Source organism: Cryptomeria japonica, chromosome 6, assembly GCF_030272615.1.
Source record: "Cryptomeria japonica chromosome 6, Sugi_1.0, whole genome shotgun sequence".
Lineage (NCBI taxonomy): Eukaryota > Viridiplantae > Streptophyta > Pinopsida > Cupressales > Cupressaceae > Cryptomeria > Cryptomeria japonica.
This window is the reverse complement of record NC_081410.1, coordinates 17,435,070-17,462,229: the sequence shown is the minus strand read 5'-3', so window position 1 is coordinate 17,462,229 and position 27,160 is coordinate 17,435,070. Positions and strand designations below refer to the sequence as shown.

The 27,160-nt window shown below is 37.6% G+C and overlaps 1 protein-coding gene across 5 annotated transcripts in view; it reads right to left on the bottom strand.

Moving 5' to 3' along the window:
- Nucleotides 1–14,238, bottom strand: part of LOC131048038 (DNA replication complex GINS protein PSF2) — a 43,333-nt gene extending 29,095 nt beyond the window's left edge. The window contains exons 1-2 of one of the 5 annotated variants that reach the window (XM_057981870.2): nt 14,082–14,238; nt 13,393–13,655 (exon numbers count right to left, since the gene is read on the bottom strand). The gene's annotated coding sequence lies outside the window, so the exon portion shown is untranslated. Of the gene's footprint in view, nt 1–11,826; nt 12,973–13,392; nt 13,656–14,081 lie in introns of those variants that run through there. The other 4 variants (XM_057981871.2, XM_057981872.2, XM_057981873.2 and 1 more) reach the window with 4 other exon arrangements.
- Between the last annotated feature and the right edge of the window lie 12,922 nt (nt 14,239–27,160).

Genomic DNA, 27,160 nt, shown 5'->3' with positions numbered 1-27,160 from the left:
AGGCGACCAATAAAATAATCATGTCGGTGATTTATAAGTCTTGCGGAGTGGAGAAGGATGACTGGGAGGAGCGCCTACCGTCAGTACTTTGGGCATACCGAACAACTTACAAGGTAACTACTGGACAGACTCCCTTCCAACTAATGTATGGACAAGAAGTCGTGGTGCCAGTTGAATTCATGGTGCCGAGTCTCCGGATCGCCATCAATAATCGACTTGGCGACATGGAGAGCCTGAGAGAGAGACTGTACACTTTGAACAAATTGGATGAACGAAGGATGATGGCTCAGTGGGCGACAGAGACAGCCCAGCAAAGACGGAAGGTTTGGCACGACAAGCATCTCCGGCGAATGAAGTTTACTCCTGGGCAGTTGATGTTGAAATTCAACAAAAGGAACGAAATCAAACCCAGGAAATTCAAAGTGCGTTGGCTAGGGCCCTTCAAGGTACACGAGGTCAATACCAACAGGGCAATTAAGTTGTGGACGCTGGACAGGGAAGAGATACCAGACGCCGTCAACAGGTCGAAATTAAAAGTTTACCACGAACGAAGGGAGCCTAGACCATCCAGTCAAGATGCTTGATAGACTAAATCTAAAAAAATAAAAAGGAGTCGTACGATGACCGTACCGTACAGATATATTTTTAAAAAAAACGTGGGGCCACCGTACGATGGAACCACCGACGATGGGACCACCAACAATGGAACCATCGTGCGGTGGTCACACCGACGATGGGGCCACCGACAGTGGATGCCACCGTGCGGTGGTCACTGCACACCGCACAAAAAGAAAACCCCCGCACAGCAAAAAAAATATAAAAAACCGACGCGCAGCCCGCACACGCACAGCCCACACAAGCCCGCACAGACACACGCACAGCCCGCACAATTCCGCAGCAGCGGCACAAGGGAGCACCGTACGCTGGGGAAGGTTATTTGGAAAGCGGCAAACGGGTTTTGTTTTTAAAAAAGGTTATAAAAGCAAAATTGAAGAAGTAATCTAGGACTAATGGACATAAACAGGAACAAGGCAGATTGGCGGAAACGGTTGCAACCGTTAGAAGACAAGTTGCAAGGAGGGGAAAAAGAAACCAGTGCAGACACGAAAACGGATTTTGCCATCTGGGGTGTGTATTGCATGTAGCCTCGGTATGAGCACCAGTCAAAAAAGCAAGAAGCATCGTCCCAAACCCTTGGCGACAAAGGACAAAGATGAAATAACAGCAGATAATATTGTGTTCGAGGGTTTGAATGGAATAGACTGTCGGAACTGGTGGGCAAAGACACCTCAGGATGATCTGATAAAGAAAAGCCTTCACCAAGCATAGGTACACTGGGCCGTCCAGATGCCAGTTTTTTCGATAAAGGACTTTGAGGTGGTTTTGCGTGCCATGATTGGCAGCTATGACAGACATCGCCACCAGTCGGTATTTGATTATCAACACCAGAGGATAACAGTGTCATTCACGGCAGGCGAGTTCACTAGGGTATTTGGCATACCGGGGGTGAAAGGGAAAAAATAGACACTTCACAAAAAATATCCCCAAAAAATCGTGCCACACTGCTACAATTGATGTTGCGCGATAACCTTACTCAGGGGGAAAGAGATAGCCTCAAGAGTGCAAGCAAGAGTCGGGGGGTGAAGAAACAATTTTTCGCCAAGGGAGTATGGTGATGCCTGTTGTCAGTGGTGAAGAGTCGCCTCACAGGTGCCAGTCGCGCGTCAAACATAGCCATTGCACAGATAGTGTTGATGAACGAGCTGCACAATGGAGTGGTATACAATTGGGCGTCACTATTGGCGGATAGGATGGACAAGTTCATGACACTGCAATACAAAAAGTTCTACATGCCACATCACGCCATCAGATTATTCCTCGACACAGTCCGCACGCAGATCACACTGGGCTCATAGCCATTGGAGCCGCACGGGCGTGTTGCACCAGACCAGCCGCCCATATTCTATTGGTCACACTTGGACGTCTTGGCACATGGCATGAAGGCACGTTTGGGCACAAAAAGAAAGGCCGCCATGTTCGATACGGAGTCCAACACAGAAGAGTCAAAGGCTGAGGATGAAAAAAGTGGTAGGGAGGAATCCGCAGACACCTCCCAGGTAAGCAGAGGAAGCTTCCAACTGACAGGGAGAAGAGGCGACCAATTGCCTAAAGAGGGGGTAGTGCAGTCGACAGGTATAGTAGGGTCTACTTCAGCATCACAGGTGCAGGTCCACTTTACACCAACCCGCTTACCGGAGACTTGTCAGTTGGCGATGTCGCGGTCCTTCGAGACAATGAGTGTAGTCACCAAGGTACCAGTTCCTAGCTTCGAGCAACCTCGGGTGACGATAGTGATGACACCACCACGAGTGGAGACCTTGGCGAGTGCAGAGACTTCCATGGCCCACGATGTGCCAGAGGCTTCCATGGTGCACGATGTGCCAGATGTGACAGGACAGGATGTGCCAGGGCTGCTCGGATATATGCAGGAGGCAATGACGGCAGCAGGCACTCTTCATGATGACCTCACTAACTGGTTGAGTCATTACCAGATGGCACCCGTGGCACCGAGAGAGGCCACTCTATCCCCAGGGCGGACCATGTATTCCTTGGACATCATTGATCTCGAGGAAGGGAGTTCCCCGAGCAGCAGGGCGGTTCAGAGGGTTGCCTCACCCCCTGCGGTGGTAGTAACCAGTCCGTACAAAGCAGAGGGGGTGCCTGTGGGAAGTCAACAGGGTGCAGAGTTGGAGCAGTTCATTACCGAGATGACTCTGGGAGCACAACGGCTTGTGTCATCTGCCACGCTCCAGGCCGATGCGACCATGGTTGAGCGGGTGGAGGGGTTGTTGACCTTTGCCCGCATCGGATGTCGAGCTAAGTTTGAGAGGTGTTTTGAGTGAGCCGGGTGGCCGGACACGGAGAGCCTAGTGATGCTGGAGGCTTGGCACCTCACTGAGGGGGTTGGCGAGACCCGGATGCAATTGTTGGTGAGAGAGGTAGAGCAAGCCTTCCGTGAAGGTTATTTGGAGCTTCGGAGGTCACAACAGACGACAACCAAAATTGAGGCTTTGAGGGTGGCAATAGTAACAGCTCGGGAGGAGTTGGCTACCAAGTTTCGAGAGCTAGAGGCTACCATGGCACAGAACCAGACAGCGATGGACACTTTGGTAGCAGAGAAGTCTGCCTTGCTGATACAGTTGGAAGAGGAGAGGGCCTCAAGGGTGCTGTTGGAGACTCGGTTGGTCAATGCACTGGAAAGTGTGGACAAGAAGGATAAGGAGGTGCTCAAGGCAGCCTATATGGTAAAGACTGCTATGGAGCGGCAGATGGTTGCAGAACGGGATCTCAAGAGGAGGACAGAGCAGGTATATGAGCTCCGTGGGCGCTTGGCGTCCACTGCTACACCACCAACAGCGCCTTCTTCATCAAGGACGCCTTCTACACTTCCTTAGTTTTTTTATTCTGGGTTTTGCGAGCTCCATGTATTCTCCATTTTGTTGTAAGTCGCCTGGAGACGACTTTTCTTTTTGGGGGGGATGATGTTAGCTGCATTATTGTACGCGGGAATAAAACTAGTTAATTAAGTTGTAATTGTGTTGGTTAGTTGGCAACCGAGGGGTGGTAGTTGCGGTGCGATGATTGGCGCTCGCACCCCCTCGGTATCCTTATATACTTCAAAATGTAACTTGCAACACAACGAATTATGAATGGAATAACATATCTGATACTTGTCTGATATCTATGGCATTATTCTGCATTACGTACTTTATGCTTTAAGTATTCACCCGAGAGGGCAAACAACACATTCAACCTAGTTCCAGCCCTTTTGCATCATCTGTGGTACTTGTCAAAAAGGAGGATGGAACAATGAGAATGTGTATAGATTACAGGGCATTGAATAAGAAAACTATTAAAAATCGGTATCCTATTCCAAGGGTGGATGAGGTTATAGATGAACTCCATGGGGCCAAATACTTCTCCAAGATCGACCTAAGGTCAGGATACCACCAAATCAGAATGAGGGAGGAAGATATTCCTAAGACAGCATTCAGATGCCACTATGGACACTTTGAATTCCTAGTCCTTCCCTTCGGGTTAACCAATGCCCCAGCCACATTTCAGTCTTGTATGAACCATACTTTCAGGAAACAACTTAGGAAGTTTTTGTTAATATTCTTTGATGATATCCTGATATATAGTAAAACATGGGAGGACCATCTTAAGCATATTGATGAAGTATTGGGAATACTGAAGCAAGAATCACTATATGCCAAAGCTTCAAAATGTGAATTTGGATTAAAAGAAATCTTATACCTAGGCCACAAGATCAGCGAACAAGGTGTAAGTGTTGACAGAGAAAAAATCAAGGCTATTAAGGAATGGCCTAGACACAAAACCTTAACTCAACTAAGAGCATTTGTGGGGCTATGTAGTTATTACCAGAGGTTTGTGAAAGAATTCTCCAAGATTGCAGCTCCTCTCACGAACCTAACCAAAAAGGGAACTTTTGGATGGAATGAACAAGCCCAACAAGCCTTTGACAGCCTCAAAGTAGCAATGAGTACATGTCCTGTTTTGGCCATCCCCGACTTTGGCTTACCTTTTGAACTACAATGTGATGCATCAGGAGAAGGCATTGGTGCAGTCCTCATGCAAAACACGCACCCAATTGCTTTTGAAAGTAGGAAACTCACCACGACCGAGAGGTTCTACTCCATATATGACAAGGAAATGTTGGCTATTATGCATACCTTGGCAAAATTCAGGCAATACCTTGTTTGTGGGAAGTTCTTGGTTAAAACAAATCATAACAACCTACGGTTCTTCCTACAACAAAGGGATCTTAATGATCGACAGCAGAAATGGGTAAGCAAACTACAAGCCTACAATTTTGATATAGAATATGTTAAGGGAAAAAACAACATGGTAGCTGATGCATTATCCAGAAGACCCTATCTATGTACTATAACGGATATCACGGCCGATTGGAAGCACTCCATTATTGCCGAATATGCCAAAGATCCACATGCAAATGACATCATCGAAGGCAACATACAACATGAAGGCTATAAAGTGGTAGAGGAACTCGTCCTCTATAAGAATAGAATATATCTTACACCAAGTTCGAAAATGAAGGCAATAATTATTAGGGAATACCATGACAACCCTATGGCAGGACATCCAGGATATCATAAAACATATAAACAGGTGAGGGAAAAATATTCTTGGAAAGGTATTAAGAAGGATGTGTTGAAACATGTCCAAGAGTGCATAACTTGCCAACAAAATAAGGCAGAGCAAACTCATCCAGCAGGACTACTTCAGCCTTTGCCGGTGCCAGATCAGAAATGGGAAAGTATTTCCATGGACTTCATAGTAGGCCTCCCAAAAATTCAAGGGAAAGATTGCATATACGTAGTAGTGGATCGACTGACCAAATATGCACATTTTATGGCCATATCTACAGAATATAGAATTGCCGAAGTCTTCTTCAAAGAAGTGTTTAGACTACATGGGTTGCCTAAGAACATTGTCAGTGACAGGGATAGCAGATTTCTTAGCATGTTCTAGCAAGAACTCTTCCGTCTAGTGGGCACCAAATTGACACCTAATACAAGTTATCACCCTCAAACCGATGGACAAACCGAAATTGTTAATAAGTGGATGCAAGGATATTTGAGGAATTATGTTATGGGACAACAAAATGCATGGGTAAAATGGCTACACCTTGGCGAACATTGCTATAATACTACATACCATCTATCCATTAGAATGAGCCCCTTCAAAGCACTATATAGTTTGAACCTACTTCTTTTGGGAGTTTAATCCATCCAGACAGAAGAGTACCAGGGGCTAAGGATTTTGCACAAGAGAATATTGATATCATGAATGCTCTCAAAGATAACTTACATTATGCTCAGAACCAACAAAAGCTATATGCGGACCGGAATCGAACTGAACGAACATTTGAGATTAGAGATTCGGTTTTCCTATGACTGCAACCATATAAGCAATCATCTATCAAAACTAGAGGAGCAGAAAAACTTAAACCACGATTCTATGGCCCCTATAAAATATTGAGGAGAATTGGTGAAGTAGCATATGAACTGGAATTGCCGAGAAACAATAGAATTCACAATGTCTTCCATGTTTCACGACTTAAGAAAGTTCTTGGACAACATACTATACCGTGTGAAGAATTGCCTCCACTTGATGATGAGGGTAAGCTCATATTAGAACCAGAAAGGGTCCTCAACATGAGGGAAAAGAGATTGAGGAATAAGATAATTCCAGAATATTTGATCAAATGGAAGGGGCTCCCTGAAGAAGATGCAACATGGGAAGGAGCAGAAATTTTTTAGCATCCTAACCTTAAATTGCTTGAGGACAAGCAATCTTAGGGAAGGGCAGACTATAATATCCCTACATTAATAATACCATTATTACCATTTCTTTCCCCTTGCACTTAATATATGTATTAATGATTCAATAAATTATAAATGAATTATTGCTATTATTGTATATGAAATGATTATAACATTAGGTATTCATATCAATACTAATATTAATATTTATTAATCTTAATATTAACATTAATGTATGTTTACTAACAATATTAATAATATTACCATATCTACATTGGACTAAGAAATGTTATTAAAATATTATCATTCAACATATATAAACCTTATATTAAGAAATAACATTGAAAAATAAAAAGAGAAAGAAATATTAATATTGGTCATACACGAAACGGCACATTAGTATCTATTTTTAAGATGCGTTCTTTCCTAAAAGAAGTCACACCCATATTCAAAAAGGAAGGTGTGACTTTTCAAACACTGACAGGTATATTAAGATGGGCAAATTTCCAACCAAAGGGTAGGAAGAAAATAAGGGAAGAGGATCGCAGGACTGGGCACAAAGGGTGACAGTTTGGAGCAACCTTATTGGTAAGTATACCTTCCTCAATTGCTGACTGTATTCAACAGCAACTTAACCCAGTACTTTCATTAAATATGATTCTATTATTTGTGAAGATTTTCTTATTAATAATATTAACAATGTAAACAAAGCAATAATAATATATATATGTATATATATAAGAATATTGGGAAGAACAATGGAAATCTGAGCAAATATATGTGTATGTAAATAAATTAGAGATCTGTTCTGCACAACAAATAAACAGAATTAAAGATTCACCAATCTAATAAATACAATGGATTTAAATACCTGAAATGTGACTACAATAATTAACTATAACATTCTGAGATAAGACTAAAAAAATCAGTCCACGGAGTCTTGTAATAGAAATTCTTAAAACTAATCTAATCTTCAAACTAATTCCGTATTTCTCCACAACCCCAAGGGAGATGGGGGCTGCTAGGGAGGGGCGGAGTAATTCCATCCGATAGGATGCCCCAAGGGTGAAAGACTCCTGAAATCTGGGCTGCATGCCCCTAGGGTGAATGGACTGAGTTCAGTAATCTGGGCTAACTTGAGAGTTGGTTTCAAGCGCCCTAGACAGCCAAACCCTCTTTTGGGAATAGGGATGGAACAGTAGGAAATTAGAGGATGAATTTTTTAAGAAGTTCTCTTATAAGATGCGGTTAATTATGCCTAATTAAGGTAGTAACATAGATATTGTTGGTTAATTGGCAGAGTATAATTAGGGGACATTACATTAATGTATTATAGGATGAGATCAAGGTAAACCTGTCACTGGAGTATATACCAGCTCAAAAAGAAACTGTTTCAAATTTCGTAGAACAGTTAGAAAATCCTGATAACATGAAGCAATAGCAATGAATTGAACATAATATACTAGGAATGATGTAAACAAGCTATTGTAACAAGAAATCTGAATTAACGTAGAAAAGAGTGATTAAGAAAAAGAAGTTTTCAAAAATCATTACAACAACAAACAAACTTTAAATGTTTTAGTGCTACCTGTTGCAAGATTGCAATTGTTTAATGCTCAGAAGAGAGCTGAACATACGCAAATCTCTGAAAAAATTTGACCCGTGCCAAGTTGAGTGCACAGATGAATGGCAGAAATAAATGACCCTCTTTCTATTCAGCAACGTTACAGCAGGGTTCCATGCAGCTGCTTAGCTGATTTCTTTAAAAGGCCCCGTTCAAATTTTTTTGTATTTTTTTGGCTAGTGGTGTTGTGATTTTCTTTCATGCTTATCAAGTAGATGTTTAATTGTAAATCTTTTTGTTGCCATGTAATTTTAAATGCAAATTTCTCATCAACTAGACTCCAACCTCTACGCAGCACAAAAAAATATTTTGATTGCACAATATTTAGTGTATTATGACATTCAAATAAGTATAAAAAAGATTCAAATACATTCTCCATTATATTGTTTTGAATATTCAACAATCACTTGCAACTAAGATAATATCAGAGTTGCACAGCAGAAGCTAATCACACCATACAAGGGTTGAGGTGGGATCATAGTAGTAACAAAAGATTCAATGAAAACTAACTTTGCTTGAGGACAAGCAATCTCAGGAAGGGCGGACTGTCATGCCCCCACCATAATCCCTTAACCAGCATCAATCAGAGAATTTGTCTTATTCATAAGACTTCGCCAATTCTCTAACCATTCGGAAAACATTGGGTAATGCTGCAATTAAAGAGAGCAAATCGAGCAAAGACTTGGAAAAAAGGAATAACGAGTATTATTACTCAGCGATGAGTTAGTAAAAAACAAAAGAAGTATTTTAAGTGAAGATGCCTCTTTGCATGTGTCATGACCCCGATCTGACATAGAAGGATCAACTAATCTGAAGGTAAAGATGATCTTATCTGCGTAAGATTTTACCACTTCATTCATTCTAAGGCATGCTATCATCAGGCTCGGAATGAATTGCAGGCACGATATAATTAAGACATACAATCTCCCTTAAGACATGCGATTGGGAATTAGTTAGGATAACAAACAAAATCTTAAGGAGGCAGTTAGCCATGAAGAGGCAAGTAAATTGATTAAAGGGCACTTCTCTTCCCAAATGTCGCTACCAAGAGCAAGGTTGCCACCCTACACATCGATGAAAGGATATTAAGAGCCACACCAAGCAATGCATCGAAGGAGGGAAGGAGGAAGTATGATGGTATGATGTTTGTTGTGTAACGAATTGTATGACAATCATTAGACTTGCATCTGATAATTGCTGCCGATATGCATATTATATGTTGTTATCTTTGTTATGTCTTTGCCTTAGTATAATGTGTTAATATTTCAATCTACTGTGGTAGGCAGAACTGAATACAATATTTATCCATATTTAGAGATATGAACATAAATATATAATGTATGATTGTATCAAGTGTATGCAAATCTAGTTATCTGATCTAAATAACTCTGCATTTAAATATGATTACAATGATCCATTCACGTAGGATAAGGAAGGCAGAAATCAGCAATCAGGAAGAACAGCTTAGGGCACCCTCTTGCAGTGACCAGTAGGGAGAGAACGGCTATGAGGACACCCTATGGCACTGTGAAAGAGAGAGAAAGGCTAAGGGCACCCTTTTGCCAATTCCCCTTCAAATCCCTACATGGAATATTAAGGATCTTCAGCCATGGGTGTGTGGAGGAGGATTGCATGAAGGGAGAGAACAGCTGATTTAGGGCACCCTTCCTTGCCTCTTACTCCATATCTTCCATGACTAAGATCCACATACACATACAAATCAGATTTGCTATATATATATATATATCTTCCATGACTAAAATCCACATACAAATCAGATTTGCTATGTTATATATACATATACATACATACATACATGGATACATGCATACACACACACATACATACACACAGACAGACATACATACATACATACACATACATACATACAGACATACATACACACAGACATACATACACACAGACACAAAGACATACATACACACATAGAGACATACACACATACAGACATACACACCCACAGATACACACACACATTCTAAACTATAGATTCATTCACAAACGTCGTTTGCAATATTACCTAACCTTAATATTTAAGATAGCTATATGTATATGTGCATATGTTTTCATGTTGCGTTTGCAGGATTTAAAAGATCAAGGATCACATTATTAAAAGATATTTATTTGGTAGGATATAACCCTAACCCTAATTTGTTGCAATTGTGATTCTAGGGCAGATTAGGAAGGGGTGTAATGTCCCCTACCTGATCTATTTCAATATATTAAAATTGATTGATATTCTTCAATTAGTTATTATCAAGTGCTTATCTATTTTCCTCATTAGATGATTAATTTCATTATTCATAGTTCTTAATATAGATATCAGACCTTGCTACTACTTCAGTTTTAAGGGAGAAGGTTTTACGTACGTTACCAAAGCGCTTAGAGACCAACTAGAATAGGTTCCCTCAAAGTTTACAGATCCAAGCCCTTACCTATCTTGGGTCTATACCCTCAAGGCTTGTGGGTCACTGATCCCCACCCTATCTCGGGACTTAACCTATTGCTTGGATTTAGACTGCCCCTATCCAAGCCCTTAGTTATCTTGGGTCTATACCCTCAAGGCTTATGGGTCACCGATCCCCACCCTATCTTGAGACTTAACCTATTGCTTGGATTTAGACTGCCCCTCTTTGGAACATCTCATTCCCATCTTCTAAAATACGGACAGTAATAACATGATTTAGACTATAAGTATAAATATTTCTTATGTATTATGAATATATATATGAAATTACGTATGACTGTCGTACATATTGCAGTCCATATTAATATTACTATCAATTCCGCATAAGAACATTATTGGGCTTCATATATTAAGCATACTTATTAAACACATCCCATGCATACCACCAAGAACAAGGATGTTACTGTTTGTAACTTAATAACAGTTCTGATCTGATCTGATCCATGGTGATGTTACTGGATGCTTTGATTCCTTTTTCTTTATATCTCTCAATGTGAGGGAGAGGTCATAGCTCTTCATCATGTATGCCCTTTGGCAAGAGACACACCCTTTCACCATTAACACCCTTTGAAAGTGTGCTACTCTTCATTATTTCTACCCTTTGAAAGGGACACAACCTTTCACAATCAAACCTGCACTTCTTATTTGAATCAGATCTGCACTTCTGATTTCTAAGTTATCTTCCTCCCAAATGAGGTTCTCTTCTCCCTTTTATATCTTATTGTTGAGGGAGTCACAACTTTTCCTTCCATGTCTTTTAACCATTCATTAACTTAATTAAATTTTAATTAATTATATTTAATTATATTCTTTATATTATAATTTAATTTTTAATATTTTAATTTTATTATTATTATTTATTATTAAATTTTATTTCAAAGTGGGGACATTACAAGGGGAGGGGACATTAAAATTCAACCATGTTAAAGTCTACAGATTGATTTCCAATTTCAGATTGCAATCGGTTGGCTTTGTTTCCTATTTTAGCATGTTTTGAAAACTGATTTACATTTGTTGTGCAATGAGAGTTGTCAAGCCCATTTGAAAGCTTATGTGAATGAAGAGATAGTCACGAGTGGTGCGCTTAGATGTCAATTGAGCCCACATGGGCAAGAAGCTTCACAGTTGTCGATCTGTGGAATGCCATTTCTTAGCAAGCATTTGTAGGGCATGGCTGCAATATCACATCCTATGTGAAGGCAGCATGAGTGTTCAAATGCAAGTGCAGATCTTTGTGGATAAATGAATGAATGAATAGTTTTTAATATGCTTAAGGCTAAAAATAGCTTATGGGACTTTTTCATTATTCCCATTGTTTCTTTCATTAAACCATTGTGCCATCATACCCTTTGCCATTTCCAACTGCCTCGTTCCAAATTGCAAATTTCGTATAGCCTTCAAAAGTAGGTCTCTTGCACCCATCATGCTCATGAGTTCCCATGATACATATTATGTCTCTACTAACAGCAATAGGCCCTAACCCAAGTCCCCTTCTCCATGGGTAACCTCTACTGAATTACAACGCACTTGCTTTAACTGCTCACCTTGCTTTTTTCCCTGGTATCAAAGGCCCAAATCAGAATTTGTAGTTTTTTAACCCATTCTTGTTGTGCCACGTATGTTAGTGCCATTGTTATATTTTATTTCCCTTTACTATTCTCTCATTGCACTGTGGTGTTTTGTGACAAAAAATTGATAATGATTGCTTTTCTATTTTGCAGCCACACCCTTTTACATTCATTCCTTTCTGTTCTTACTTTGGTCAATTTCCCTCTTCTAGCTTCCTCTTGCAAAGGGTTTAGATCTTCATCTAAAAAGAAGGAGCCCTTCAAAAGCCTCTTTTGGCTTAGAAGCTGGTATTTGTCTTCTAAACTCCTCGAGATAACTTTGCTAGGCCTAAAGCTCTCTTCACTTAATTTTCCAACCCTTCTTGCTGGATAGATTTGATCCCTCCCATGCAACTTGTCCCTTAAAAAATCACTTGTACTATTGTAGGTACGCCCATTTATACCATAATCTCTTACCCTTTTAATAAATGTATTTTTTGCTCTTTCCTTCCTTTCCCTGTTCTCTCATGCTTGTGCTTTGCTATCTTTAGTCATTGCGCCCACTAACCCACCGGTTGAGCTTTTAACTACTTGAGTCCATCATTTGATATCTTTTGAGTTTTTTCCCTGCCACTTTCTTTTTTCTCTAGATCCTAAGCATCTTCTTGCTGCAAGGACTGAGCACCATCATTTGCCATTTTTGAGCCTACCAAGTCCAAGTTTTCTTTTCTTGTTTGGTTCATGGCCTGCCATTCAAGCTGCCCTGTTTCTATATCCATTTACAACACTGCCACCTGTTCTTTTAGCAATCCAATAAGGTTGGTTAGCCACCACGTTCCTGCTGATCTTGCATTTAATTTCCAGTTCCTTCATTTCCAAATGTTCTAACCTGCTTTTAACATTGAACAATTCTCACACATATAACTGTGTAGACCAAGTAAGAGGAGCTGAGATGGGTCTATATAAATCTTCTTCTTCTCCGAGGTCCTTACCATCTTGCCCATCTATTTTTTTTTGTCATATTTTTTGATGTCTGAGTTTTTGGCCTTTGTGTGAGAACTACAGTTTTTCCTTTTCGCACCTGTTTTCTTTTTTAATGTTCCAATTTCACACGAGACATTATACGCTTTAGAATACCCCTATATTGCTTTGCATTTACCCACACCCATTTTCCAATTTAGTCTTAAGGAGCAATTTTCATTTGTCCAAATTGGTTTCTTTCTCCAGCTCCACCAGTTGCATTTTCAGTTTTCATGCATGACTGTTGTATGTTATCCATTGTAGGGACCGTGACAAAGGTGCAGAGATTTTGCAACACAAAAAAAGAACGCCTATTTTAAATATGAAACTCTTCAACACACTGACCTGTGACTGTCCGAGGTCCCACCTCTGAGCCCCCTGCTTGCTTCAGCCGAACCCAACTGCCTGCTTAGAAAGAGCTCATCTTTTGTCTGGCTCCATTGTCATGGCCGCCAAAAACAGAAACACTTGGGCTCTCACGAATCTGCTGTACCGGTCCGTGAACTGTGCCAGCTATAGCACCCCAAATCTCTGCCACTAGCGCCCCAAACACCAGCAAGTTCCAACGCGCCCGGCGCCTGCTCAGTCAGGAACTGTTAGCCAGAGATCTGCTTTGTCAAGTTCAGAATAAGTAATGCAGAGTAAGCTTAAAGCACCTTCTTGTATGAAATAAGTTTTTGTCACGTTTTTAAGATAAATTCTCAATGTACGCCATTAAACCTAGGTCACTCTAGGTGGTGCCCTATATTTGTAGTACACTTGTAATTGTGTCCGCTATTACCTTAAAACCGTAAACCCTACAGACGTTTTCCACACAAATTGTATAAGAGATATCAAAATGTTTTTCAGCAAAGCGAAATGAAAACCATTCGTAAAATACAGCTCATATATTTCCATCTCTGAATTCAATTAAGTAGTAGCGAAAAAGAAAAATGGAAAGTGAATTTGCAGAAAGTCCACCGTAAAACTTCTCACTCAAAATTAAAACGAAAAGTATAGCAACGAACGGAGCACAATTAGAAATAAAATATTACCCAGCCCTTGAATGTCTGGAGAAGATCAGGCAGTTTAAGGCTTTCATGGGAAAACAAACGATATGGCAACTATCTGGAATCTTATCGACTTACATACAGAGCCTTTTTGGCGCCAATTTTTTTCATTTTAATTTATCTAAATTTAGAACGAATGCCATCTCCGATTCCATTGTGTTCAATATTTTTCACATATGTTTTTGTTATATGATGGATTGTAGAAATCTCTTAGCATTCATTTGAAAATATAATATTTTGAATGAGTGTTTTCTAATAAATTTGTTGTCTTTATTCCTAATATTTTTGCTTGAGAGATAGCAATAGAAGGAATCCATTTGTTAAAAGACAATAAGAATAAAATATTTAACACAACCAATAACAATTAAATTGTTTAATGAATCAATGAAAGACTCTTATATGATACTAAAAATTTAAAATTTGTTTACTTTTAGTTTGTTTAATTGTTAGAGAGTTTTTTATATTTTTAATTGTTTCTTCTTTAACAAATGTTCTAAGGAAGTTGGTGTAAAGTGTTTGAGTAATTCATTCTCATGTTTTTATAAGCTTCACACTCTAAAATAAATTGAATTGTTGTGAAAGTCTTTGCTCTTCAAGAGATATTTGTCCATTTGATAAGCCTTATGTTGATGATCATAAATAGAGTTGATTATGTAACGTAATATTTCTTATTTTGAGATCATTAATATCTTTTTTCATATAGATTTGTGAAATTTATTTGCAACAAGAGCCCTTATTCATTTGCCATTAGTAGAACATACATTTAAGATTTGTTTCATCAAAGACTTCTTTCTTTTAATCAATACTTCATTGATGACAACCTTGGGCCATATATTCAAAAAAAAGTTAGATATATTAAGAGATGCATCATACCAATCATTTAAATAAAAAAATATGTGTGTTTCAACTAGAAGAATCTTATGGAGGACTAATACTTTTAGTTTAAGTTTGTTTGTGATCCATTTTTGGATTCTCTCTCTTTACTACCATTTTAAGTGTAGGATGTTGTTGTCCTAAAATTGCACCCATAGAGCACCATGGCAATTACCAATAACCTTAATAGAATCGAATAGTTTTCTAATCCCATAACTATGCCTCTTTGCTTTTATTTTGTAAAGCATAAAGTGATCTCCAACCTCCCAAAATTATATTCCTTAAGCAACTTTCCCAATAGAGTTTTTTATTAAATTCAATTCAAGAGTATTTGTACCTTGCTATACTCCTTCAAAATAAATGGCATCGTATTTTTTTTCTTTCAATTGGAGAAGGCCATGACCTTGGTCAAGTTGTTGTTGACCTGCATACCCACTTCTTTGCATACATGCTCTAGAACATATATGTGATCTTATATCTCTCAAGTGGACCTAACAATAAAAAGTAAAGCATCAACATACAAAAGAAGCCTCGCAATATTCTCTCACAAAAGAACACAATTCCCACCTTGCAAACTTAGCCATTCTTCAAGTTCATTGATATATAAGCCAAAAAGAGTAGAGAATAAAGGGCAAGTTTACTTAAATCCACTATTGGTCCTGCAAAATTGAAAGTCTCACTTAAGTTCTATTTTTTATTTAAACATCTTCATAAATCCTATGAGTAATCATTTTATATTGCTCTAGGATAACAAAATCCTTCATTCTATGTCATAAATTATTCTGGAGAACCATGTTGAAAGCCTTCTTGAAGTCAACAAAATTATGATAAGCAGCTATTATGTCTCGCATTAAGGTTGCATTTCCTACGTGTTGGTGTCTACAAAATATTCTAAGTTATTTACTACCTTTGCGAGGTTGGATTTGGGTAGTAGATCTCCAAGCAGCTATTCTCATTGTGGTTTTTCTCTTTTCGGTTTTCATGCATACCAGGTGTTCTCATGTGTTGATGTGTGATTGTGTTTATCTCTTGCTTAGTTGTTTTGATGTTATTGTAAGATCTAGTAACGATCTTAATGATAAATTGGATTTGAAGTTGATATTGACATATATTGATTCACCCCTCCCCCCTTTAGTATATTTGTGTGACTAACAAAATCACCCTCTTGAATTAAAAATTATGATCTAAAAAAGTGTGCATAAGAAATGTAAAAATATTTTAAATACATAAATGGTTAGAAGGGGGGGTTACACTTGTTGACCAACTTATGATGAGTGTTATGAAACATTATAAGACATATCATATTACAGATAATGAAACACTTAAAGTGGTGAGTAGAATGTAACAAGGTTATAACAAGTGAAAAAATATGTTACTTTTAATTGGTTGATTCATCTTGAGATTCAGGTGTTAGATTTCTAAGTTAAATATTTGGGTGCAACTTTTATGTGGGATTATACATTGTTTTTTAATTACCATTTGATGATTTCATATATTATATCTCTTATGTGTGAGTTGCTTGAGATGGAGGTTTTGTGTATAGTTTTGTAGATGTTATGATGTCATAATTCCACTAGATATTTGTTGGTGATACTATTGTGAAACTTGTTTTGCAAGCATAATGTAACTATGACATTTACTAAATAATACATTATACTACTTTAGAGTGTAGGGTTTTTCTCACAAAAGGGTTTTTCCCATGTACAACTATGTTATGGTACATTATATATTTTATATTCACAATTGTTAATAGATTTAAATTTACACATCTCCTTAGAAATTGAGTTCAGGAAGTGTTTTTGTTTACCTTTTCCCCCTCAAATTCTAGGTGTTGAGTAGAATATGTTTGTACTAATATTTTTTAAAGCGGGAGCTTGTAGGAAGAGGCTAGTGTTGTAAGAAAAGATGCAAAGCACAAAAAGGATAGAGATGGAGAAGTGCTCGAGCACAAATTTTGAGTTGTGAAAACTCACAATGTAAGAAGTTTTCATAGACTCAAATCCATGGGTTGCGGTTTCTTGATGCAAACCTATAGCTACATCACGAAGAGAACTACGATAAGATGGTTATGAAAGTAAAGTGTCTTGTTATACTTGATTCAATCAATTTATGTTACTGTATATTTAAGAAGAGACTACCTCAATGAGGATTCAGAATAAGCCTAAAGAGATTTATCAAGCCAAATCCATGACGATTTTTTTTGGGGGGGGTTTAAATGCAAGTAAATACGTTTAGTGAATTGAAAATACAAAATTTCATAATATCTAATCTAAGAGTGTCATTTGTTACTTAAACACGGTTTTAACAAATTTGAAACCCTATATATCCATAGAAATATTAGTTTACTAGAAATTTTTCCATCTCAACAACAAGCAGCAATAAACCCACAACAACAACTAGGGTTTTACCCTCAAATCTAATATGTATTGAGGGAATTAAAGTATAATAAGAAACAAGGGTTTCTTTGTTAGATTTTAACTTCAGAAAGGTAAAAATTACATAGTAGATTGTCATAGCCAAATAAAAAATTTGAAAAGTAAATAGTAGATGTGCCAATATGAGATTTGAAATAAAGATTAATCGACAATTAAAAACACAAAGCACTTGTGTTTTATCTCTTCCGCTTTGCTTTCAAATGTGTTTCATAAAATGAACTTGTGGAGTCGGGTTAATTATATAGAAGGTGTTTGGTTAGGTTTGGTTTGGATCAATGGCTACGATAAGATGATTGGTACCAGAACAAACAATTTGAAGATTTAACTCCTTGAATCACGACACTAGCTACCCAACCATATAAATCTCATCGCCTTCCATCCCTCTCGTCCTCCTACCATGTTATGCATCTATAGGCCACCATATGTTTGCAATGGTTTATAGCAGAAATTGTACCATTTGGTGAAAGTAAGGTAATTTAATTTTAAACTTTTTAATAGTTAAATTGGATTTTTATGCTAAGGGAGAGTGCCCAATGGTGGTTAGGTCTATGCTGTGAGAGGGATCCACCTTAGCAAAGGACACGTCAACCCAAACTAAAAATGTCACATCATAGAGGGTGCAATTGGCAATACAAAAAACTAAATTAGCACCAAATTCATGCACTTTTCCCAAGTCAAACCGTATATTTTCCAAAAACACCTTTATTTGAGGCAAAACGTATCATCGACCAAAACTAGACACATGGTATTTGGGTACACGTTTACCGCCACACCACTCTCTACAAACTTTAAGCCTAGTAGATGCACATTTACTTCCCCATTACTATCAATCGTCGACCTTTTTGCAACCATTTTGGTGCTATTTGCATCAAATAGGGGTTCCTAAATGTTCTCTACAAGACGATGCACTCTTTAGAGAGGAACATGATAGTGTCCATGGTCAATGGATAGTGGTGGTGCACTTTAGGACCGATTGCTGAGAGGTTCTAAGCCACTGGTGGTGATAGATTTTTTATGTATTCTAGAATGTTTTATCAATACTTTCATCTTAGGAGGAAAGCAAAACACTTCAAAACCCTAAGTGAGGTTGTCTTTCAACCTTGGGAAAACAATCATCCTCCATTGTATATCTATTTCAATTGGTTTCAAAAATGTATTTACGATTTTGCAAATCTTATTTCATGGCACTATATGCTCTCTCTCTCTCTCTCTCTCTCTCTCTCTCTCTCTCTCTCTCTCTCTCTCTCTCTCTCTCTCTCTCTCTCTCTCTCTCTCTCTCTCTCTCTCTCTCTCTCTCATGTGTGTGTGTGTGTGAATACATGTGTGTGGGTATGTATGTATGTATGTGTCCATATACATACATATACACATACACACACACGCATATATATACATACACACACATATGTGTGTGTGCGTATATATATTTACCATTTCATGACACAAATAAAGTCCAAGGGTTAATGTTGTAAGTGGTGGGGTTGTCACAAGAGAATTTATTTCCTTAGTAGGAGGTATCTCATTCTTCTGTAGTTCTACTAAAGTTAGGTTTGCTAGCTTATTTAACACCATACCAAGTCATGATGACGAAGTATCAACCATGTCTCTAACTCCTTAGGGTATGTGCAGGATCATGGTAGGTCAAACTAGGCCCTTGAGTGGCAATAAAAATTCACAAAACCAGAGTTAGGCAACTTGACAAGAAAATTTGAATAGGTTATGAACATAATTTGAAAAATATGTAAGAATAGAATTTGTAGCAATTTGATTATAGTTTCTAAACTACTAGTTGTTTTTGAAAAAAATTAAATGTATTTGGTGAAATTTTCAAATTTCAATGCAGTAGTACTATATTTTTCAGGAAAAATATAAAAAGCAAGTGTATGTTTGACCAACCTGAGTACAAGAAAAACATAATGTTTTATATGTCACTTTAAATATAAGTAGGGGATGCATGCCCAAATATGATGCATGTTTTTTGTAATTTTTTGCTAAGTAAATAATTAGTTATGAATTTTAAAAAATATAAAAACTTGTATGTCTAACCACCATATCTTGGTCAAAACTTAATAAAATTCAATTTATTTTTTTAATCATATAGTATGTGAAGCATCGAATGTGGTGCATTTTTTGGATTCAAAAAATGTTTAACCGTTTGAAAGTTATAGATGTTTTTCAATCAACCTATTAATCAGGACCTTAGATATAATGTATACAAAAAATCAATAATAATTATTTATAAATTTAAAATAAGACAAAATTTAAATTGGTGAAAAGTTGATAATTCCCTTAAAAAACCCTTTTTCATTTCATCAATTTTGGGTTAAAAAAAAAGTCGTCTGCCACATAAGCAAAGTCTACAAAACCAAGGAAAACTTCTAAACATGTTTTTTGTGTTGACTTTCCTGGTTTGGCACGTCCAAGCCAAATCCCAAAGCAATCCTAAAGCAAATTGCATGGGTGCAAGTTTTTGTCAAAAAAAATGGATATCCATTAATATTGGATTTCCGATAATAACAGATCCCTTATTGACTCATTTTTATTAGCTTGTAATTTATTATAAAAATATTGACATTTGAACTATATATTTTGATAACTAATTTCTTAGTCTATAATGTATAATATTATAATCTCTTATATATATAATATATAATATTAATATTCACTATATATTTTTATTTAATATATAAATATTTATATATATTACTAATATGTATATAATATGATATAATCAAATATATTAATTATAGTGTCCCCATTTTTGTGCCTTCTTTGGTATCACTATCGTGGATTAGCTTATAACTTTGATGCTCGTAGGCTAATGCAATGGTTAGGGGACCCTTTGAGGTGATTCAGGGTTATTCAATGGACCCTTTGGATGATTGTCGCAATACTCTCCATCTCAAAATATCAATATATTTGTGGTTTGCCTTCTAGAAGTCCTTCGGGCTCAATTTGTACATACTTGCTATTTTTAGTAATTCAATTAGACGTCTAGGTTTCATACTTTCTATTTATAGAAATTCAGCTGGATTGCTAGAGGGCACCACGGTTATACCTGAGAAGTTGACAAAATTAATTAAATGTTTCGATGTTGGTATTTATTGGAGTTAATGATTAATATTAATTAAATCAATGACTTTATATTAAGGGGATATAAGGAGTATTAGTTGTATAAGTTATTTTAATGATTATAAAGTCATTTATTAAAAGCAATAAAGGGGGCACCAACTTAGGGAGTTATAAGATTATTAAAGTGAATTTAAGTTGATAAAGAATTAAAATGGTCACTTTGTTATATTTCCCCGATTGCAAGTAATTATTATAGTTTTAAAAGAGAGGAAAATTAAAATGAGTTGCTAAAAGCTTCTTTGGAGATTTATAAAAGGGCTCATTTCGCATTCATGTTTTGATATTTTTGAGACAAATTGAGAAGTTTTGTTGGTTGGCATATTTCTATGGCTTTTTTAGGATAAAATCCCTTGAGAAGGACAATATTTGCAGGTGTGAAAGATCGCCTAAGAATACTTTGTTGATAACTCCATTCAGGGGTTATAAGCAATTCAGGATGTGTAAGGACTCCTTCTCAATTAGCACTATTATATCAATGGTTGATTTTGCAAAAAACTACATATTGGAACCACAAAATGAGGTACAATCACAATATTACTGTAGACACCCAAAATTGTCCAGTCTAATTAAATAAATATTTTATTTATTTAATTATCTAAGCTTAATTCTTCTATTAATTAAATAAATCTTTATTTATTTAATTAATTCATTTATCCTCTTCTAGCCTTATTTCTCATTTAAAAAATACATTTATTTATTTAAATTATCATTTTCTTAAATTAAATATATATCTTATTTATTTAATTAATCCCACTTCTACTATTAATTAAATAAATCTTTATTTAATTAATTCATTAACCTTTTCTACCCATGACACATGTCATTCATCTCTTAATTCATACACTACCTACCCCTTTCATTATTTTATTATTTCTTTTACCTACCCTCTAATCATAGCCGACCTCCTTTTACACCTCTCAATCTTATCCCTCCATTTCATATAGTGTCTTCTATATAAGGAGATGCTTCCTTCATTGTCAAAACCCCCCCCCATTGACTACTTGACTACACTACACTTTTGAACATAGGCGATCCTACTTGCAACCACATTTCGTTCTTTGTTGAGCTTTTGTGCACATAAAATCTGAGAGCAAATATATCAAGCAAGATCAATGGAGATAGGAAGAATGGAGATCCAAACCCTATTGGACATGTGATGGTATAATCTTTGTGGTTTCATTTGATTTGCATTGTCTTAGGTAATCTTCATATGTTACAGTGGATCTTTGTTGTTGTTAGGCAAGGGTTTTGTTGTTGAATTCATTTAACCTTTCAATATCGTTATTATTGTTATCCATTTTCACCATATACATTTTGGCACGCCCGGTGGGACTCTTGTCCCTTTTGCATTTAACATCCTTGTTGCAGATTTTGTGTTTTGAAGTTGCAGATCTGACATTTTCAATAGCATTTTGATATTTTCACGTTTGCGTACTTTCGGATCGTGTTTTTTATTTTCTGTCACATCTGTGACATCTGGAATCGCGTCTATGTCCTCGATAGTATTTTATTTTGTAGGTTTCAAAAACCGTGTATGTGTTCCTTAGTCGTGTCTAAGGTGTTTTTAGACGCGTCTGTGTCCAGAAGTCGCATCTGGGTTCTGGAGCCGCGTCTGTGTCTCACATAAGCACGTCTGAGTTAGAGAGTCATGTCTGTGTCTGGGGTAACCACGTCTGTGTACATTGATTTCATTTTTGGAGTTTATTGATTTAGTTTTTGGTCTTGCATTTAATGTTTCAGATCCGGTTTATTTTGAGCTAACATTTTCAGATCTAGCTAACGAAATTGGTGCAGCTTGTCTTGAAAGCAAAATCATTTGGTTGAAGGCCCCTATTTTCACAAAGTCTTTTGATTTAAAATTTACCTAACTTGTGTGCTTGCAGGAAGGGGTGATTATTTGAAACAATCCAAACTACTAACAACTCTTTAGTGCACGTCCTTGGCAAGGGTTTTTGGATTTTTATTGTGTGCTTTGTTTTCAATAGACTAGCAAACACTTCAATTGGTGCACTAAAATTGAATCATTGTCTTTTGTGTCTTGAGAAATAGGCTCTTTTTTTTAATCTTTAGAGGGTCTGTCTTCCCGTGTGGTCATTAGGACTACTAGTGAGAAGAGAATGACCCAAGTGGTAGCAAAAGAAAAGCCATCTTCTTCCAAACCACTATAAATAATTGTATTCATGGTGAAAACTATGAATAACGTGTGCTGATTAGTTCATACCGACACTATGTCTCCCCATAAACCCGTTTGATCAAATTTATTTGATCAGTTGTAGGGCATAACCCCTACCAGCTTGGAGCCTTCTGTATTTACAGAGCTGAAAGTGTTGCATGTATGGCCACACAAGCGGATGCCCTTACTAGCACCTTTTTTGTTTTAGAAGCCCAAATCCTTCTAGTTGTTGGGGCAGGAGGTCGGACCTCTGGTAGCGGCCCACACACATACGGTTCTTAGTAGAGATACAAAGTTCACCATGGGAAGTTTTCGTGGGGACTGATGCTTGGCTGACCCGAGAAGTGAGTGCCGAGGGTGGAGCCAGTGAGGTCAAGCATCTAATTATCCGCTCTGAATAGCGTAGCCTCGGAGGTAAAACCCCATGTGGAATCAACAACTATTGTCTTGGCCAGCCATAAAGAATTGTGCTTGACTTATTTTAAACATTCAAAACATTCAAGACCAAACAGCAAAACATTATGTCTTTTGTGTCTTCAAGTGCATGCAAAACAATTTTTACATCAAACAACACACTTTCTTTGAGTCATTTTGTCTAGGCACTTGCAAACATTGAGTCCTCATCAACACTATGTCCTCTTGTCACGAAAAACAGTCAAACAGTCAGATTTGGTCCCAACAAAACAACTTCACAGATTGGAAAAATTGCACAAAATTTTGCAGAAACGCATTTGTGTCGGACATAATAGCGTCTGTGTTGTATAACCGCATCTGTGAAGGGCAAAAACGCGTCTGTGTTTCCAGAACCAACATTGCAATTTACAAAAAAATCTCAGAAACGCGTCTGTGTTGGACATAATAGTGTCTGTGTTGTATAACCGCGTCTGTGAAGGGCAGAAACGTGTCTGTGTTTCTAGAATCAACATTGCAATTTATAAAAAAATCTCAGAAACGCGTCTATGTTAAACAGAACCACGTCTGTGTCAGGAAATTGCATCTGTGCAGTATACAGGCGTGTCTTTGTTCAGAATTGAAAAACTTTTACAATCCAGCAAACAAACACAGTCAGTTTCGAAATTCTTGAGCTTCCTAGGTCATTTCTCCAGGGTTTCATTTAGCATTCAACCTGTCTTTGGGTCTCACACAGTCCATCATTGCTCTACACCTTACATTACATTCACATTTGTCTAAACTTGAGTCAAAAGGTCACTTGCTTGTCCTCATCATACTTTGTCAACACACTACATACAACAACACTTTGCTAAGTGGTCCCTCGTCAAGGTCTATCACCTTTGGGTCTCATTTGGTCTTACTTAGAGTCAAGGTCAACTTACCTCATCAAGAGAAACTATCCTCTCTTTGGAAGTCACACCTACTCTGCTACATACATACTTGGTCTTACACTTTGGACATTGCAAGTACATCTCAGATTCATTTACATTCCATCCAACTCTTGGTCTTCCATACTTTTTCCATTTTCATCTAGTCTCACATATCTCGGTCAATACCTAGTTCATGGTTGAAACTCGTCTTCAAAAATCTAGGAGAGAAACTAAAGAGGCTCAAGAGTCCGCAAACATGAGTGTCTATGAGTATGACAATGATGTCTTTTTCAATACTGATCATAACACATTACCTGACATGGATGCCTGTAGAAACATTCTAAATGTTGAGAACATGGACACTACAAACAACAATGATACACACAATGACAATATGGACAACTTTTCTGTACATTCAGCAGATGTGGAAGAATCCATTATGGACCCCCGCTTCAATTGATTGATTGAGGAAATAATGAGGAGGGATAGATAATACTTCTTACAAATGATGGCACAAAGTGGAGCCAAGATACCTCAAGATTTTGACATGTCTCAAATAATGGAAAATCGACCTTTGCAACAAACTCACTCCAACATGGATCAAAGGAGACCTAATAGTGGAGGCAACACAGGACCACATATGGTGCCTGAATCACCATCATCTTTGTTTCAAAAACCAGAGGTCCCACATACACATGGTCAAGCATATGATACTCACATTCGCAGACCATTATGGAAGTCTTATGCAAAAAGATATGCTCAATTACATACCAATGCTAAGGATCAACCACCAAAGCAATTGGATATTCAAAGGCATGCTCAAAATTTGGACACAAGGAAACCGCGTGTCAAATTTGGGGGTAACACATTAGAACATGACATGCCTGTAGAATATGGTATACATGGACAAAATAGATATGGCATTCCTCAACATGAATCTATACCAAGTGGTCCATATATGCAGCATCACTATAGACCTCCTCCATATGAACATGTGTATGATCAATATCATCCATATATGCAACATGCTCCTCCTCCAATTGGTGCCTCAAGCATAGGGTATGGTCCAAGAAGTCGATCTCCACCTAAGAGCATTTTGGAGCAACAAATCAAGGATTTACCAAAGAAAATGGAGGACATAAATACACCGAAGCCAACTTACACAATGAGAGACATATGTCCTTATCCATTTGACAAGAGCATTCCGATGCCTCCATTTCCTACACACTTTGTGACGCCTAAGTTTGATAAGTACAGAGGCAAAGGGGATCCTAAGGCACACATAAGACAGTTTTGCACAGCTTGCATTGAGGTAGCAGCAAAAGAGACATATTTGATGAGATTATTCCCACAAAGCTTAGGTGATCAAGCTATGGAATGGTTCTCCCAACTTCCACCTGGTATTAAGTCATGGGGTGACTTAGTAGAGGCATTTATTCAACATTTCTCCTACAACATAGAGACGAACATATCAATCACTACTTTGTGCAACACTAAGCAAAAAGAGGGAGAGTCTTTTGCGTCATTTTTACAAAGATGGAGGAATTTAGCTAGCAGATGGTCTTGTGAAATTCCACAAAAACAAATGGTAGAAATGTTCACCCAAAATGTTAACAAAGACATTGGCTATGATCTAAGAAAAGCTTGTTTGTCTACCTTCAAGGACGTCATTGAAAAAGGCTTAGCAACAGAGAAGGTCCTAATTGAACAAGGAGTCATCAAGATATTCAAGGAAAACAAAGATGACTTTAAAGGAAAGGACAAGCCAAGATTTTGGAATAAAAACAAGAACACAGTCAATGATGGTGTTGTTGATGCCAACATAGTGCGACGCAAATTCATTTTTTCAGGATCAAGTTCTACAAACAATCAAGTGAATACTCAAATAACTTCTAGATCAACTAAGGAAGTACACCCCATTGGGAGAACCACTTGAGTTAGTTTTCAAAAAGCTAGTGGCAAACAAGGTAATCACTATTCCAGATTTTCCTCCATATGAACCAAAGGTTAAACCAAATTGGTGGAATGATAATGAATATTGTGAATTTCATAAGAGCAAGGGTCATAAGACAGGAAATTGTCATCGACTGAAGAACATCATACAAGATCTCATTGATAGAGGTGACATTGAGATTAAGGGACACTCATCCAATAAAGAACATGAGATGTTTAAGGAACCATTCCCAAAACATGACAAGGGAAAAGCTAAAGCCATAGATGACCAAACCAACCATACCAGAGCAACCTATAACTATGATTCAACTATCAATCACATTTCGATGGACAATTACATCTCTACCATTATCATCAAGGACAAAAACCCTGAGAATTCTACCCGGAGACCCAAGATTGTCCTAAAAGGTGTTGGATCTTCTTCCGAACCTACCTTTGAATGTCATGTTACAACTCGTCGAGGTAAATTCACTTTGCAAGGTGCTCCAGCTAAAAACACCCCTTCTTCATCAACCAAGCCTGAGTACAACCTTGTAGAACAGTTAGGGAAGACACCCGCGCTCATCTCCATCCTTGAGCTCTTACGCATATCCCCCTCACATAAAGCTATTGTTGACAAAATCTTGAGAGATACTGTCATTCCTACTGATCTAAATGTGGACCAGTTTCAAGCCATGGTGGGATACCTTTCCATTCCACACTCCCTTACTTTCACAGAAGCCAATGACGCCTCCGTGAGCCAACCACATAATGCACCGCTACACATTGAAGCCTTCATACACAAACATTGAATAAAACGAGTCCTAATAGATGGAGGAGCTGGTCTAAACATTTGTACATTGAGCACAATTAAACAATTGGGATATTCTGATAAAGCTATGAATTCTACAAACAAAATCACCATCAAGGCATATGATGATGAAGAGCGTTCATCCAAGGGCACAGTCACCTTACCTCTCAGAGTTGGGCCAGTTACAAAGGATGTGGTTTGTCAAGTCCTAGATCTAGATCTCACTTACAACGTATTGCTAGGGCATCCTTAGATTCATGAAATGAGGGCAGTTCCATCTACATATCACCAATGCATTAAGTTTCCTCACAATGGAGTGGAGGTAATAGTTAACGATGATCCTAATCCATTCATATACTGCAATAACCTAAGATCAAAAACTGAGA